We start from the raw sequence: 16,176 nt of genomic DNA, 5'->3' as shown, positions 1-16,176 counted from the left end.
AAAGAACATTTCACACTTGATGAACAGCTAAGTCTTAAGATGATATTCTATCACATTTTAAACTTAATAATCTCAGAAACTATGTTTAAATAGTTAATTATAAACGTTCATAAAAATTCATGATGTAGGAGCTTGAGTCAGTGGAAGGATAAGATCAGGTGATAGAGATGTATATGAATGAGGAAGTTAGTGAACTTAAGAAAGAAATAGAAGAACTAGAGCATTTATTGCAGGATGAAGAGAAATGTAGAGCTGCAATCGCGAAGCTGAACCCCAACAATAACAGGAGCCACGAAAGAATATTGGAAATTAGTAATAGAGTTATGAACACTAGTAGGAGGGCAGACATTTTGTGCTTGGTAAGAGTTCTGTCCACTTTATGGATCCATTTCTTGACCATGAGTTTGATTGGGGTGAACCATTGAGGGTTGATAAGTACGGGAAGTACCGGTAATAGAATGAGCACAAAGGACGTGAAGGTCAAATTCACAATCAGAAAATGAATAGGATAACCCATTTCCGGCGAGTTTACAGGTATCACAGTAAAAGGAGATGGACCGATTGTGTTAGTTTTAGCTCCAACTTGTGAACTTGCTGTTCAAATACAACAAGAAGCAACTAAATTTGGCACAACTTCAAAGATTAAGAATACTTGCATTTATGGTGGGGTTCCAAAGGTTCCTCAAGTTCGTGATTTACAGAAAGGTAGGTGGTGATAAGCTCAAAGATGAATTTACTACTATGGATCGGGTATATCCTTATGCTTCTTCAGCGTATTCAACATTTTCCAGCATTATATCTATTTATCTATCTTTGTTGTGCCTAAAGCACATGTTTCATCATCATTTTTTTTAAATCTTTTCTTTCAGGTGTTCATATTATCATTGCTACACCTGGAAGATTGATTGATATGTTGGAGTCTCATCATACAAACCTGAGGAGGGTGACTTACCTTGTGTTGGATGAGGCATATAGGATGCTTGACATGGGTTTTGAACCTCAAATGAAAAAAATTGTTTCACAGGTTTGTGAATTGTGATTAGTAGTTTTTAACCTGCCTTTTATAATAAGAGAAAACTAAAATATTTCAATTTTTCTTATCTCATGGGTTTTTGTATATACACAGATGCGACCAGATTTTTAAACCTTTTATTGGAGTGCTACATGGCCAAAGGAAGTCGAACAACTTGCAAGATAGTTTCTTTACAACCCATACAAAGTGACTACTTTTTTTCTATTTTCACCATGTGTTCATATTTAATCCTTTTTTTTGGACATTTGAAATTTGGACAGGTGGTTATTAGTTCACAAGACTTAAAAGCAGGCCATTTTTATAGATGATTTGAAATTTGGACATGTTGATATTGTTACTCAGAATCAAAAGTACAACAAGTAAGCAGGCCATTTTTATAGATGATTTTTTATTTTCAACTTTTTAGAAGCTTTAAAATAATAAAATTTGATAATTTTTTTTTCAGATTGGTGAAACTGTTGGATGACATCATGGATGGGAGTAGAATTCTAATTTTTATGGACACGAAGAAAGGGTGTGACCAAATTACCCGCCAGCTCAGAATGGACGGGTGGCCCGCATTATCAATCCATGCAAATAAAAGTCAAGCAGAAAGAGATTAGGATTTATCCGAATTCAAAGCTAGTAAAAGTCCAATAATGACAGCTACAGATGTGAAGGGCGTGAAATATGTGATAAATTATGATTTCCCGGGTTCCTTGGAAGATTATGTTCATAGGATTGGGAGAACAGGAAGAGTCGGGGCTAAAGGGACAGCATACACTTTCTTTACAACAACAAATGCTCGGTTTGCTAAGGAACTTATTGCCATACTTCAGGAGGCCGGTCAGAAAGTCAACCCTGATTTAGCGGCAATAGGGCGAGGTGCACCTCCTCCACCCTCAGGTTCGTTTGGCTGGGTTTGATTTTTCCAAAAAAATGACAGATTTGCCCTTTGGTTTTGTTATTGAAGCTTTGATGTTTGATTTATATAGGTCATGGGGGTTTTCGTGACGGATGAGAAGGGTGTGACAGATGTATTGTAGGATAAGTTGGATAAGGAACTAAAGTTTACAGGTATCGAAGTCCTTGGATGCTTTTTTTTAAGATTTTTAATTTTTTTAAGAATTTTGAATTTGTTTCCTTCCTTTGAACTTTCTTCTGCAGCTTATTCCATGTGGCGGTGGACAATACTGAGACAACTTGTAATGTTGATGATAGCCAAAGCTGAACCCCAACACAGTGAGGAACACTTCCTTTTTCAATAATTGAATTGTTATAAAATATAAATATAAATTATATTTATGTACAGGATGTATATCGAATAGGTACTTTGATGGAAGTTGTGCGTGTTCTTGCTCTATCATTTTCAAATGATGGAAAATGTGTTAAGGTATGCTTATCATGGTTCTGATGGAATTGAAATTGGAGATTCCATTCCATGGCATGTTTGATTGGAAAATGGATGGAATTAAATTATATCAAATTCCTTCAAATTCCATGTTTGATGGGATTCACCATTCAATTCTATTCTTCCTTTTTTGTTAAATTCCATTCCATTTCCTGCCAATTAAAGGCATGACAAATTATGATTCTTCCAATTCCAACTACTAAACTATAAATGTCAAATTCAGTTATTGTATATACAACAAAAAAAAATATTCGAATATAAATAAAAGTTTAAAATTTATTTAGGTTTTTGTTCAAGGATCCAGGGGAGATGGAGCACTTGCAGGAATGCCATTACAGCTAGCTTGCAGGAACAAGAAAGATTTTGGAGTACATGGACTAGGGTAATGATGGAGTCATGGGGACCTTTATAAACATTGGTGTTATAGGTACTCTTTTGCAAAATTAATTATGTTGGATTTCTTTATTGTATTGCATTTTAGATCCCAAATTGGTATGGCATTTTGGATCCCCTTCAAAGGTGTCTCAAGGTAACATAACATATCTATTTATTGTTGGAGTCTTTATATATTAAGTACATGCAATCAGAATATCGACACCTTTATATGTAGTGTGTATTTAAATAGTGATTTTAATGATCTTGTAGGACCTAGATGCATTCACTGCAGCTATTGTTGTGAGTATTGCCTTCTCTTTCATTCCTGCTTCGTTAGTTATTGCTATTATGAAGGTAGGCCACTCTCCGGTTGTATTTTTCACATAATGGACAAGGAGTTGTTGTATCTATTCAGACTAAGCTTAGAGCAATGGTTGCAAGAGATGAGTTCAAAAGAAGAAGAAACAAGGCTACAACTATAGTTCAGGTACTATGGATGAATTATGTTTGTAAAGTATTTAAGAAAATGATTAGAAACAAGGGTAAATTTGTACAGATTAGTTAGCAAAGGGACAATGGATTGTATTTTTTGTATCTAATTCATTTGTAAATTTTTGTTACAACTTCTATTGATTTGTTTTATCTTTCCATGGAACGATTATTTGTATGACATTAAATTTATGCAATGGATTCTATTTTTTGTATATGATATTTTATTTTCTATAATGAAACATTAAATACAAATTTAATTTGAAAATAAGTAAATCTATAAAGAATATTTTTTTAAACATTTAAAATTATGATACGCAAAAATGTGTGTCATCTTCATTTATGACCTGGCCTTTCTTGACAGGGGTTTTCTTGATACGCATTGCGTGTCATTAACACGCGCGTCGTAAGGTTACGATACGCGAATGCGTGTCATCTTCATTTATGACAGGACCTTCCTAGATACGCATTGCATGTCGTAAATGCGCGTCGTCTCTCTTTATGACAGGGCCTTCCTTGACGCGCATTTGCGCGTCGTCTGAGCCGTTTACGACGCGCAATGAGCGTTGTAAAAGGCTATTTTTCTAGTAGTGAGAAGTCATGAATAACAAACAAAACAACAAAATAGAATGCAAAAAACGCTTGCAAAACACCAATACCACATTTAAATCGTGGGAATGCATAAGATGTTATCTGTAACTCAGAGGCAAACCAATTCAATAAACATCTTAAATGCCCAATTTGTAAATGTAACTGCAAATAGTTCCAACTGATATTGATAATATTTTATTTGTGAGGGTCACAAGTGTAGTTGTAGAAACTAATATACTTGTTTTGAAAATTAAAAATATATCATTTTAAGGGATTTTATGAAACATTTTTAAGCTATATATATTCTCTGAACTAATTTTAAACATATGAGAGAACATGGTCCACTTGTAAAGTCTAAAACTTATTTAAAATAACCTTTGTGGCCATTTCTTAAATTTTATGCCAATGTACTAAATTAAAACATGATAGGATGCATACGTGTTCTCTCCCACTCTGATTCTTTGACTTGACACTCTCATCTATTTTCAGATTCTAAGCATCCAGCAGATGTATAGAATATCCAGTTTTAATATGGTATATATTATAGAAATGAATTTCATCCAAAAAGAATGAATTCCAACACAAATTCTTTTAATAACTTTTTCTTCACAAAAACTGTAACACAATGACTCATTGAGTTTTCAAATGCATCATACCTTTCTCTGTAGATGACCTCTCTAATTCCTTCCAATTAGAAAATTTTGCAATTAAACCTGCTCTACAACTTGCCATGTATCCAGCCTTTGATTTTTTGTACAAGTGAAGATCAGACTTCTAACAGTGTATGTTTTGCCAAGGTATATAGCATAATCTTTGCATGTGTGCAATTGTGTAAAGTTAGGATTGTATAAAGTTAGGAGACAAGTGTGAGAAGTTCCCTTTAATTGTATTATATATAATCCTGTAGTTTTAGGACTTGTAAAGTTGTAATTGAACTTATGATAAACTGCTACAACCAATTATATGGAGTCCTTCAATTTTAGGTCTTGTAATGGAACTTATTATAAACTGCTACACCCAATGATATGGAATAGTTTTTGAGATTGTTTATTGGTTGCATTTTTTGAAAAGCTAATCTTCAGTCCGGATCTTTGGGATTTTTTTTCTGCATAGAATAAATTACAAAATAATGGAATCTACAAGGTAAAGAAATGGATAAGTACCAATTATTGTAGTTATCAAAGTGTCCGAATAATAGAAAATAAGGTTATTGCTATAATTGACCATCAAACATACTGTGGTATAGTTCAAAAGATGCTAAATTAGATCTTAAATATATGTTTTTGTTTTCATTTGACTATTATGGCCCGCTATAACAAGTTACAAAGTTAGATTCTACATGACATTTTATGTAAGTATCCAACTTTATCCATCCAGAGCTGGCGTTGTGTCTAAATGGATTTAAAAAAAAATATTTATAATTATTGTTAAAAACAACCCTCCCCTTTTTATAACCCACGAATGCCCTTACCCCATGTCATAACAAGCAACTCATCGGTACAAATTTGAATCAAAGTGTTTTCATCATCGATTCCAAAAATTTTGAATCAAATTGTCTTCATCATCAATTCCAAATAGATTGAGTAGCAAAAGGTGATGCATGTCATCGGGGGATGATGTCATGATAGCCCAAGGGCATAACCGCATAAGTCACTAAGTCAAATCTAACCTTTTTTTTGTTCTTTTTATATGTCACTCAACGAGCAAGGAGCAAGAAAATAAATTGGGTTGTGGCGATGTTAAAACTTGCACCTATTTTTTATCAACATGGTGATCGGTGCGCTCGTTTATTTGATCTTCCAATAGTTCGATCTATCTGAAAAATTGTTTTCCTATGAATATGGTTTCGATCCTTCTGACGATGTCATAAGTCGTATGTTTATGAATCAAATTGCCTTAATCTTCGTCAATCGGAAAATTTCCAATTGAAAATTTGTTGGGACCTCACTTATATGTAGGTTTGAGCAACTGGTGTGAGATTTTCACGGACAACTGATATTGCTCTAAAAATGCTTTTTGATTTCATATGTTAGAGTGTAGTCTTCGGGTCCTAACACCAACCTTTGGTTCCTCTAAGAAGACAAAAATTTAGTAAGAAGAACAATAGAAAAGGAGTTGGAATGTGGATTTTTTTGTTTTGTGAACGAGGTTTTGTATTAGGTGCTGGAGGGATGTGTTTGAAGAAGATGAACGTGGAGTCTATGTAGAGAGGAAATAGAGTGGTGATGGGGGACGGTGTCTCAACTAACCGGTCACCAGAGGGGGGCATGAGGTGGTAGACCAAGAGTTTGGTCAAGTTAATAAAAAATTGTTTTTTTAATAATAATAATAATTGATTGACTTAAAAATGTAGCGTCTCAAATATATCAATAAAATTTTCATTTTTAAACCATCGAACCCATACAAACTTCTGTTTGAAAACCAATCATAGTAAAATATATCTCTCATACATCAAAGTAAAACAATAATAGCCAGTGCAGAAAAAGCCATTAAGGGATGTTGTGCAGTCAAGTCAGACCCTTCCCTTTGGAACTGGAAGTACCTAAAAATATTTAAGCCACAAAACCATAAGCATAAATCTTAGTAAATTCCACAAAATATCACATACCATACATATTAGTGAGCCCATCCCTAGGGGTGTATTTCAACCCTATATGAATGCTATGATCTAACCATAGTCTTACAATCACTTCCAGATTATATCCTAACCGTAACCTATCTGCCATGATCAAACCGTGGTCTTCCATGCAAGTCACAAACACAAAAAAGTGATGTGATCCAACCATAGTCTTTCATACATGTGTTGTGATCGAACAATATTCTTTCATATAGGTGTTGTGATCCAAGCATAGTCTTTCATTCAAGAGTCATAAAAACAATCTAGAAATCTACACAGTATACTGAGAAGACTCACATCGCGACATGGTCAACTACTAACAGCTCTCACCACCAAAGAACGGGTGCTATACACCTCCTAATAAACCACACAAGGTAAACCCTTAGCCCACCTTTCAAAACTAGCCAATTGACCAAAAGTTAACCAAGGTCAAAAGTCAACGATTAAAGTCAACTTCAGCAAGTTTCCACATTGTGACATCCCATTGGTCATGTCGTGGCAGAATAATGACAAAATAGACGAGCATCCCCCCAGTCGTAACGTCGTGGTGGCCAAAATGCTACATCGTGGAAATAGGGTCTCAATAGCTTGATGGATTAAGCGGTTTTCCTTCCACTCCAAGAGCTACAAAGCTCAGATCTAGTCCTTTCCAAGGTCTTGACGGATAAAGTTTCTGACTTTATCCATTAAGGCATCCAATAAGTCAAGATCTTTAAACCTAGATCCTTAATAACATCTTAAGGCATGAACTTAACCATTAAGCACTTAATTACCAAAGCTACAAGTCCATAACTTCGAGAGGGACTTCTTACACCTAAATCACCATAAAAATTAGTGCTTTATTGATATGCATATTCAATGCATGTCTCTTCCAAACTAGGTCAAAAACATGGAAGAAATTAACTCAAACTTGTTCATGAGACCAAATACACCATAAAACTCTAGATCTGGATCATATAACCCCGAAAGGACCTCAAGGATCCATAAAGTTGCCAACTTTATGAAATCTATTCCATTACATGAAGAAAAACGGACAATGACCCTAGATCTAAAAGCATGCAACATAAAGTTTGGATCTTGAACACTTACAATGATCCATAAATTTCTCAAATGAAATATCTAAGCTTGCCAATATGTTCTCTACACCACAAGGATCTTCTTCTTCCTTCCAAAAGCACCAAATCACCAAAGTTAAGCTCAAATATGAAGGTGAGGGTATTAGGGTTTGCTTCAAGGTTCTTAGAGGTGATGGAGGCTGGAGATGATGCCCTAAATATGAGGTTAGAGGCTTATATATGGAGGAAACCCTAAAATTATGTGCTTGGCCCAAACAGTAGTCATGTTGTAACGTCTAAAAATTTATAAGTGAAACTTTTTCATTAAGTCGATAAAAACAACCATTCATTCAATTAGAAATCCCATCAGAGTATAAAAAGATGCCATATAGTCATTAGAGTACAAAACAATTCAAATCATGTGGAACACTAGTGGATGAGGTACAATCACGTTGAGCTCTTTCCCTTGGAACCTGAAGTACCTGAAACCATAAACATAAAACCATAAGCACAAATCTTAGTGAGTTGCCTAAATACCTTATAACATACAAACATATCAACTCGAAGCTGCAACGGGTCTATTTCACACTCGGGTCTATTTCACCCTCGAGTCTATTTCAACTCAATCGGTATTTTTGAACCGAACGAGCCTATTTCACCACCGGGTCCATTTCACCCTGGATTTTAGTTCAACTCAGTCGGTATTTTTCAACCAAACAGGTATATTTCACCCTCGGGTCTATTTCACTCCACATAGAATTAACATACAATCATATCAGTAAGAGTCACAAAGACAACAAGCACATATAGGCATATCAATAAGTGTCACAAAGACATCTATCATCCTACAAACATAATCTAGTGGGCTAAGATTGATGCCTTCGACCCATGAGTATAGTGAAGAGACTCACCTAAATCGGTTAACGAGTAGATCTCACACATGCGTCGTTGGTGCTGAAGTCACTCCTACTAAATATATCTAAAACCAAACCCTAATTAGAAAATAAGGATAAATCCCCAACCTAGAAAGTCCAAACACCAACAAAAATCCTCATTTAGGTAAAAGACCATTTTGCCTATCTAAGCCCTCAACTCTCATAGTTGACCAAAAGTCAAACTGGTCAAAAAGTAAAGGGTCAACCTTTTGTTGACCTACACACTGCATACATCTCATTCTACTCAGGGCGTAGATTCTTATCTTGAAAACAAGCCAAAATCAGGCTACGCTCAGCGTAGCCCAGATTACACCACGCGTATAAAGTTGTTAAGTCATTTTCATATCAAGCTCTTAATCCGAAGAGAAAAATCACCAAGTGCTCAAATGTGGTCCCAATAAACGTCTAGAGTGATAAATTTGATAACTTTTGCCTTTGTACGGCTACATGGAGCTCAAAACCAAACAAAAAAAATAGCAACCCTAAGGTCTGGAGTAGCTCCTAATCATGAGACTCAAGATTATAGGACAAAAGAACATGAAAATTAAGAATCTAATGAGATCCAACACATAGACCAGCAAGATTCAAGCTTTATACCTTCTGGAGTTGAGAAATGCAATGTAGGTTATAGATCCACAAGCTTGGGCTTCAACAATAAACATGCTGGGACTTCTCTTTCTTCAAAATGCACCAAAAACACATAAGAGGTTTAAGATGTGCTCTAATGGATTAGGATTTTGAGTTAGATGCTCAAGAGGGTGGAGGTTGTTGATAAGAAGAGCCTCAAGGGGGTTAATATCCTTAAATAGTGTTCAAGACCCCGAAATTAGGGTTTGCACCCTTGCGGTTATGCCCTGCGTAACATGGGTTATGCCCCGTGTAGGGCAATAAAACCCCGTGTCCATTTAATGAGTTATTCCCTGCATAATTGGCAATCTACGCCCTGTGTAGAGCCAAAATTCTCAAAAATAATAATCTTAAAAAACATGAAGGAATGTGCCTGAGAAATGAGTGTTATAAATCTCCCCCACTTGAATCATACTTCATCCTCAAAGTCTGTTGTTGTAAATAACTTGGGGTAATGCTCTATTATCTTCTCATCGGGTTCCCATGTCCCCGCGCAACCCTTCCAATGCTGCCATTTCACCTTCACCAACTCCACTACCTTTTTGAGTAAGGTCTTGCTCTTCTTATCAAGAATAGCAACTGGTCTCTCCATATGGTTGATGCGATCATCCACCTACATATCACCTAAGGAACCACTACGAAATCGTTAACCAGACACTTCCATAGCTGATAGACCTGGAACGTGTTGTGGATCTGGCATAGTTCGGCTGGTAAATCCAACCGATATGCAACCTTGCCCACCCAGGCAGGGATCCTGAAAGGACCAAATCAATCTGGGGCCCAACTTGTCTAGATTCCTGAACCGAATGATTCCTTTACAAGGAAACACATTTAGGAGCACAAAATCCCCGACCTGAAACTCAAGGTACGAATGATGTCTGTCTGAATAGCAATTCTGATGGTCGTGTGTTGTCTAAAGTCTCCCGCACACCTTTTAAATCAGCTTGGTGGTCTTGAGTACCACTTCGGTACTCCCCGTGACTCACTATCCAACCTCGCTACAATAAATTAGGGTCCGAAACTTCCTCCCATAAAGTGTCTCAAAATGAGGCAAGTCAATGTTGACATGATAGTTTTTGTGTAACATCCTCCTCTAGCACGTATCACAATATTGTCCGCTTTGGGCTCCCGGCACGAAAACTTCCCAGGTGGTAACTCATCCATGGATTGCTCTCGCCCGGACACGCCTTCGGTGGTCTTGAGTACCACTTCGGTACTCCCCATGACTCACTATCCAACCTCGCTCCAACAAATTGGGGTCCGAAACGTCCTCCCATAAAGTGTCTCAAAATGAGTCCAATCAATGTTGACATGATAGTTTTTGTGTAACATCCTCCTCTAGCACGTATCACAATATTGTCCGCTTTGGGATCCCGGCACGAAAACTTCCCAGGTGGTCACTCATCCATGGATTGCTCTCGCCTGGACACGCCTAACTGCAGAGTTCTTATGGGATCTGCTGCCATCAGGACTTCAAATGCATTGTGACAAGGATAGGTAAGGTATCCACACCCCTTATAAGGTGATGCTTATATTTGTAACATCCCTTCTGGCACGTATCACAATATTGCCCGCTTTAGGATCCCAACACAAGGACTTCCCAGGGGGTCACCCATCCTTGTACTATTCTTGTCCAAGCACGCTTAACTGCGGATTTCTTATGGGATCTGCTGCCCTCACGACTTTAAAACGCATTGTGACAAGGAAGGTATCCACACCCCTTATAAGGCGATGCTTAGTTCTCCTTCCTAGTGGATATGGGATTAGGTGCAAGCCCACCTTCACACCCCCCCCCCCTATTATAGGGTTCAACATCCCTATTTAACACATTGACCCCTTAGGAAGTTTTTGTGCTAGAAGCCCAAAGTAGACATTATTATGATACGTGATTGGGGAGGATGTTACAAATGGTATCAGAGATATGGCACGGTTCGATGTGTTCGACAGGGACGTCGAAACCTATAATGGGGGTTGAAGGTGGGCTTTCACCTGATCCCACATCGACCGGGAAGGAGAACTAAGCATCACCTTATAAGGGGTGTGGATACCTTCCTTGTCACACCATGTCTTAAAGCCGTAAGGGCAGCAGATGTTGGATTAGTGTCTAAGTCCATAACTGTTTTGGTATGTACTTGACCTGATTATGGGCATGGTCCTTTTGGGTTGCCTTCACCATAGCAATATGTAGGATGATTTAAGGAGAGAAAGGTTTAAATATGATTTATTAATATATTATGAGAATAATATATTAAAGGAGAAATCATATTGTTTAATTAATATTGGTCAAGAATTAATTAAGAATTAATTTTGTGGCTAAAAGAGATTAATTAAACTTAGGGGACTGAAGTTGTAATTATAAGATCATTATAATTGGGCTATGGATCACCTAATAATATATAGGTTGAACGAATTCTATGGGAAGCCCATTAGAAATCGTCCAAGGGATATGTTTAAGGAGTCCATGGGCTGCTTAGGGCCTAAGCAGTCAGATTAGGGTTTCCTAGTTGTAAACCCTAATAGCCTACATGTATAAAAGGGACCCTTAAGCCCCAAAAACGTAGAGAACACTTCCATTAGGGTTTCTAGCCGTTTTTGGTGCCTCCTTTTCTTCTCCTCTTCATCCAAGTTGCATATGGTGTTTGTGACTCCATTAGAGGTACTACACTTGTGGTACTTGCTTTCAAAAGCTAAGGAAATTCAAGGAACTAGTTGTTATTGCTATATAACAACAAAAGGTATGTATTCTAGCTTTATATATGAATTTCGAAAATTATAGTAGCATGCCAGGTTTCTTTTTGTGTTCATAAAGTTGTATAACTAATAGTGAAAACATAGATCCAATACTAGGGTTGCATGCACACATAGGATTGTTTGTATAAGACCCAACAGTGGTATCAGAGCCATTGGTTTTTGTTTTCAATTAGCTTTTATTCAATTTTATGAACTTGACATATTAGGGTTTATGGCTAATGAACCCTAAAGGCTAGGCAATTTTCGCAATTAGGGTTGCAAAACCCTAGATGGCGATTATTGCTAGGGTTTCCCAAATCCTTTCCTTAGCCTCCAAGATTTTGAAATCTAGGGTTATCCAACCCTTGGATTTCGAAATTACCTCCTTCCCCAAGGTTAGATCCTAAATTTTAGGGATTTGGATAATCCCATATCTTGTAATTATCTTTTAATTGTTAAATATGGTAATTAAAGATCTTGAATTATCCCATCCCTTATTTTCGAGATTTAGAGAGGGATTCAAGGGATTAGGATATCTTAGATGTATAATTGGTAATTATCCTCATGATCTAGATAATCCCTTGTGATTTAATAATTTAAATTAATTGTTTAATTTATGGTAATTATTAAATCAAGAGTTTTAATATTTAAAATTTTAATTTAAATGTCTTAAATTCAAAAAAAAAATTAAGTGAGATTAAAACCTAATTGTTTTGAAGAGTTTCAAAACTTGCCCTCAAGTTTTGGAATTTAAATTGTTGATTAAAAGTTAATTTTGAAAGTCTAAAATCCAAAACCCTGATTTTGAAAAGTTCAAATTAAACCCTTATGGTTTTATTAAATTAATTAAGTGTATAATTAAAAGAGATTTAATAAATCCATAATGATTTTGGTTAATTAAAAGTATAATTTAAACCACCTGGTATTTTAAAAGTGTAAAATACACCCTTATACTATATATAACATTAAAAGTTTAATATTATATATGTATAACTAAAAAGTCAGTCTTACCGTTAGTAGGCCTCATTCACGAAGCTAGTCTATAAGGGGTGTTTAAGGAAATTGCCTATAAAATGGCGATTGAATGGGTATCCACTCTTACCCACCGCACTCTTGACTAGTGGAGGGTTGTTAGCCGAACGGGTAGGATAGGACAGAAAACTTCCATTATAAGTATAATGAAGTACAAAGTAACTGAATGCTTTTTCAAATTCCCAAATCATAGTTACTTTAGGCAAAATGTGAAATTGTATGCTAACCCATGGAATTACACTTCGTACCCTTGTCAAACGTTAGTGGAGCGTGTGTGGTTAACCGGCACACTAATTTGGGGATGACATTGGTAGCGAAGGGTAACTCGATGTTTGTCATAGATCAATGGAGCGTGTGTGGCTAACCGGCACATTGATTAGGTGATAGTAACATTGGGTGCACCACGTGATTCGTATGGTTATTCACACCTTGTTTGTGATCCTCGGCATCCCAGTCACGAATAGTAGGGCATAATCGAGATTAAACATGCCATTGAAGAGTTCAATGAGTCTTAAAAGATCTAGGAGTTTCAATTCATTTAAAACTTAAACTTCTTTTTCGTTTTTCATGGTGGAAATTGGTAAATCGTCATTTACCTACCTTCAAATATTCTGCAACTAGATTACGTCATCCCTCTTCTAGGTTGTAGAGTATTGTGTTGGATCCTAGCTTGATGTTTCATTTGGGTGTTGCATCAAGAATTCTAATCAACTTAACTTGAATTTTCTCCCGTTTTGTAGATGTCTGAATATTACAATGGTCTTCCCAAATCCTTTGGAACAAGCTTTCCAAATGAAGATGATGTTCCGAGATACGATCAAGGAAATGAGAGTCATGCTTCACTTCCTCCGCCTCCTCCAATTATTCTCCCTGACCCACAAGTTCAAAGGCTTGAAAAGTTCAAGCTCACTCAAGCCCTTTTGGCAAGTAAACACGAAGATGGGAAACCTGTGTGTGCGCACGTCTTAGAGATGAAGTCATACATTGATAGGTTAAACATGTTGGGTGTCGAGATTTCAAGTGAGTTGGCTGTTGACTGGGTTCTTCAGTCACTTCCTGAATCATATAGTGAGTTCGTTAGAGAGTACTATATGATGGACCACGACGTGACCCTAATTGATCTCACCTATTTGCTTATAGCTGCTGAATCAGCAATGATTTGGCGTGCCGGTCAAGCAAATTTGTCTAGTGAATCAAACTCGCAAACTTCAATGGACACTGGCAACATTGGAAGTCCAGAAAGAACTAAGTCTGTGATTGTCCGATGTGTTGTGCCAAAGGAGTCTATTTGCTTTTATTTCCAAGAGAAGGGGCATTGGAGACGAAGCTGCCCTAATTACCTGAGAGATCTAAGAGATGGGAGAGTCAAGACGTATGGCTCTGCTTCAGGTAAAATCCATTAACTAACTCTTTTAAGTTCCTATTCTAGATTCTTAATACATGATGTGATAAGATTACATTTTGATGTTTTGTAGGATCGAAGAAAAGAGAGGAAGCTTGAAAAAAAAAGTGAGCTGAATCTGATCATGAAGAAATGGATTTCGATCGCATTACTTGAAGAATGGATTATTGAGCTACAACTTGGAGTTAGAATAGATTGTTAACATAGTTTTTCAGTTGAATTGCATTGTAAGGACAAGTTTTTTCCGCAATAAAATAAATTTTGATTTTGTCTTATTTATTTATCCTTACAATGAAATATATGAAAAATTGATGTTCATGTACTTCTATTATTAGCAAAATGGATTTGATTCTTAATTATGGAAATGTCAAAAGTGTACCAAATAGGGAGACTTTCTCATCGCCCAAGTTTCAATTGGATAGAAACTTGGAATCATGCAATGTGTATTGTATGATGAATAGAAAACTTTCACATTTGGGAAACTTAGACTAATTCTTTGGCAAAGTGTCAGTTGAAGGACTAGGAGATCAAGTACACTAGGTTGTGCGTTGATCAAGTCCACCACAAGAGTGACAAAGATATTCGTCATGATTTACTAAAGTTTAGTAAATATGATTATACTTATAAGATTAAGTATAATTCTGAGTTGATTGAAAAAGTTTCAATGAATAGTAGAACGAATAAAGAAGAATCAAGTAGGCAGAAAGATAAAAGTTTCTCTATTCTAAGAAGAAGGGAGAGTACCTTTTATTGTGTTTTATGATAAGTCTTAATGATTAAGAACCATATCTCAATTGATCCTCTAAGTGAGTCTTAGTGCATTTGCATGTCTAAGAAGAGGTATCAAGTATTGTAGAAATGGATATATCAATAAGTCAATCATACTTCGTTCCAATATCAAGTCTTAGAGTCAAGATTGTGACATTGAGTGAAAAGTCTTAAGTAGGTTTATAACACTCATCAAATGTGGAATTTGGAAAAGTTTTCTTATTCTTGCACATTTGAAATTGGTAAGTTGTGCTGTCTTGGATAAGACAAAGACCAACTAGGACCAATTGTGTGAAGTGTTTTGTCTTGATAAATACTTCACTAACTCTTGAATATTTGTTTGTCAAGAAATGTTTCTTGACAAGAGAATCTTATATGTCAAGAAGTCAGTGGGAGTCTTAATGGTCTTGAAAAGTTTCAAGAACAAATCAAGAATAAACCTTATTGATCATCACTAGCACACGACTTGAGGTTTACAACCTATCGTGCTGACATTGTTTTGTTTCTGTGCCATTCCAATTGAGTTAATTGTGTATATGAGTTCTATGAGTTCCCATTTGAATACACACTAAAGCCTTAGTCGATGGAAAGTAAATTGATATGTAAGGACAAGTTACTAAACTACTTGGAAGGCATGGTGGGCACTCGTGTTACCATAGGGCAAGAAATCAAGATTAAGAAAGTTCAGTCCATATGAGTTTAGATTTGTCGCAAACCTTGTTTTTGGCAAATTCACATGGATAGGAACTCATACACCATAAAATCTAAGTGTCATAAGATTCCCTCCTTCATGAAAATGACTGTGAGGAAATGCTTTCACTAAGAGAGATTTTAAGAAGATAGCAATTGTGAAAATTGTATTCTCAAATTCGATTATGGTTACGGCATCTCTTTCCATAGTTCGAATTGTGAGATTTGGCAATTAGTTTCAACATTTGGAACTTAGTAACATAAGTTATGAATTGTTTAAACACACATATGAGCTATCTAAGGCAAAGGTGTATAAGGTTAAGAAGCTTAGATAAAGGCTTATCGAAGCATATGGTATTAGAAATATGAATTTCAGAGATTCAATAGGCATTGTTTTTTGGAAGTTCATTTGTTTTCTGAATACATGTCAAAGCTAATGGGA

At 36.2% G+C, this 16,176-nt stretch overlaps 1 pseudogene; it reads left to right on the top strand.

Moving 5' to 3' along the window:
• The first annotated feature begins 167 nt into the window (after positions 1-167).
• Positions 168-2,033, top strand: LOC145009285 (DEAD-box ATP-dependent RNA helicase 20-like; annotated as a pseudogene).
• Positions 2,034-16,176: the final 14,143 nt, after the last annotated feature.

This window comes from Lactuca saligna, chromosome 1 (genome assembly GCF_052625555.1).
Source record: "Lactuca saligna cultivar CGN05327 chromosome 1, ASM5262555v1, whole genome shotgun sequence".
Classification (NCBI taxonomy): Eukaryota; Viridiplantae; Streptophyta; class Magnoliopsida; order Asterales; family Asteraceae; genus Lactuca; species Lactuca saligna.
Note: the sequence above shows the minus strand (reverse complement) of the source record. Positions and strands in the feature narration are given on the sequence as shown.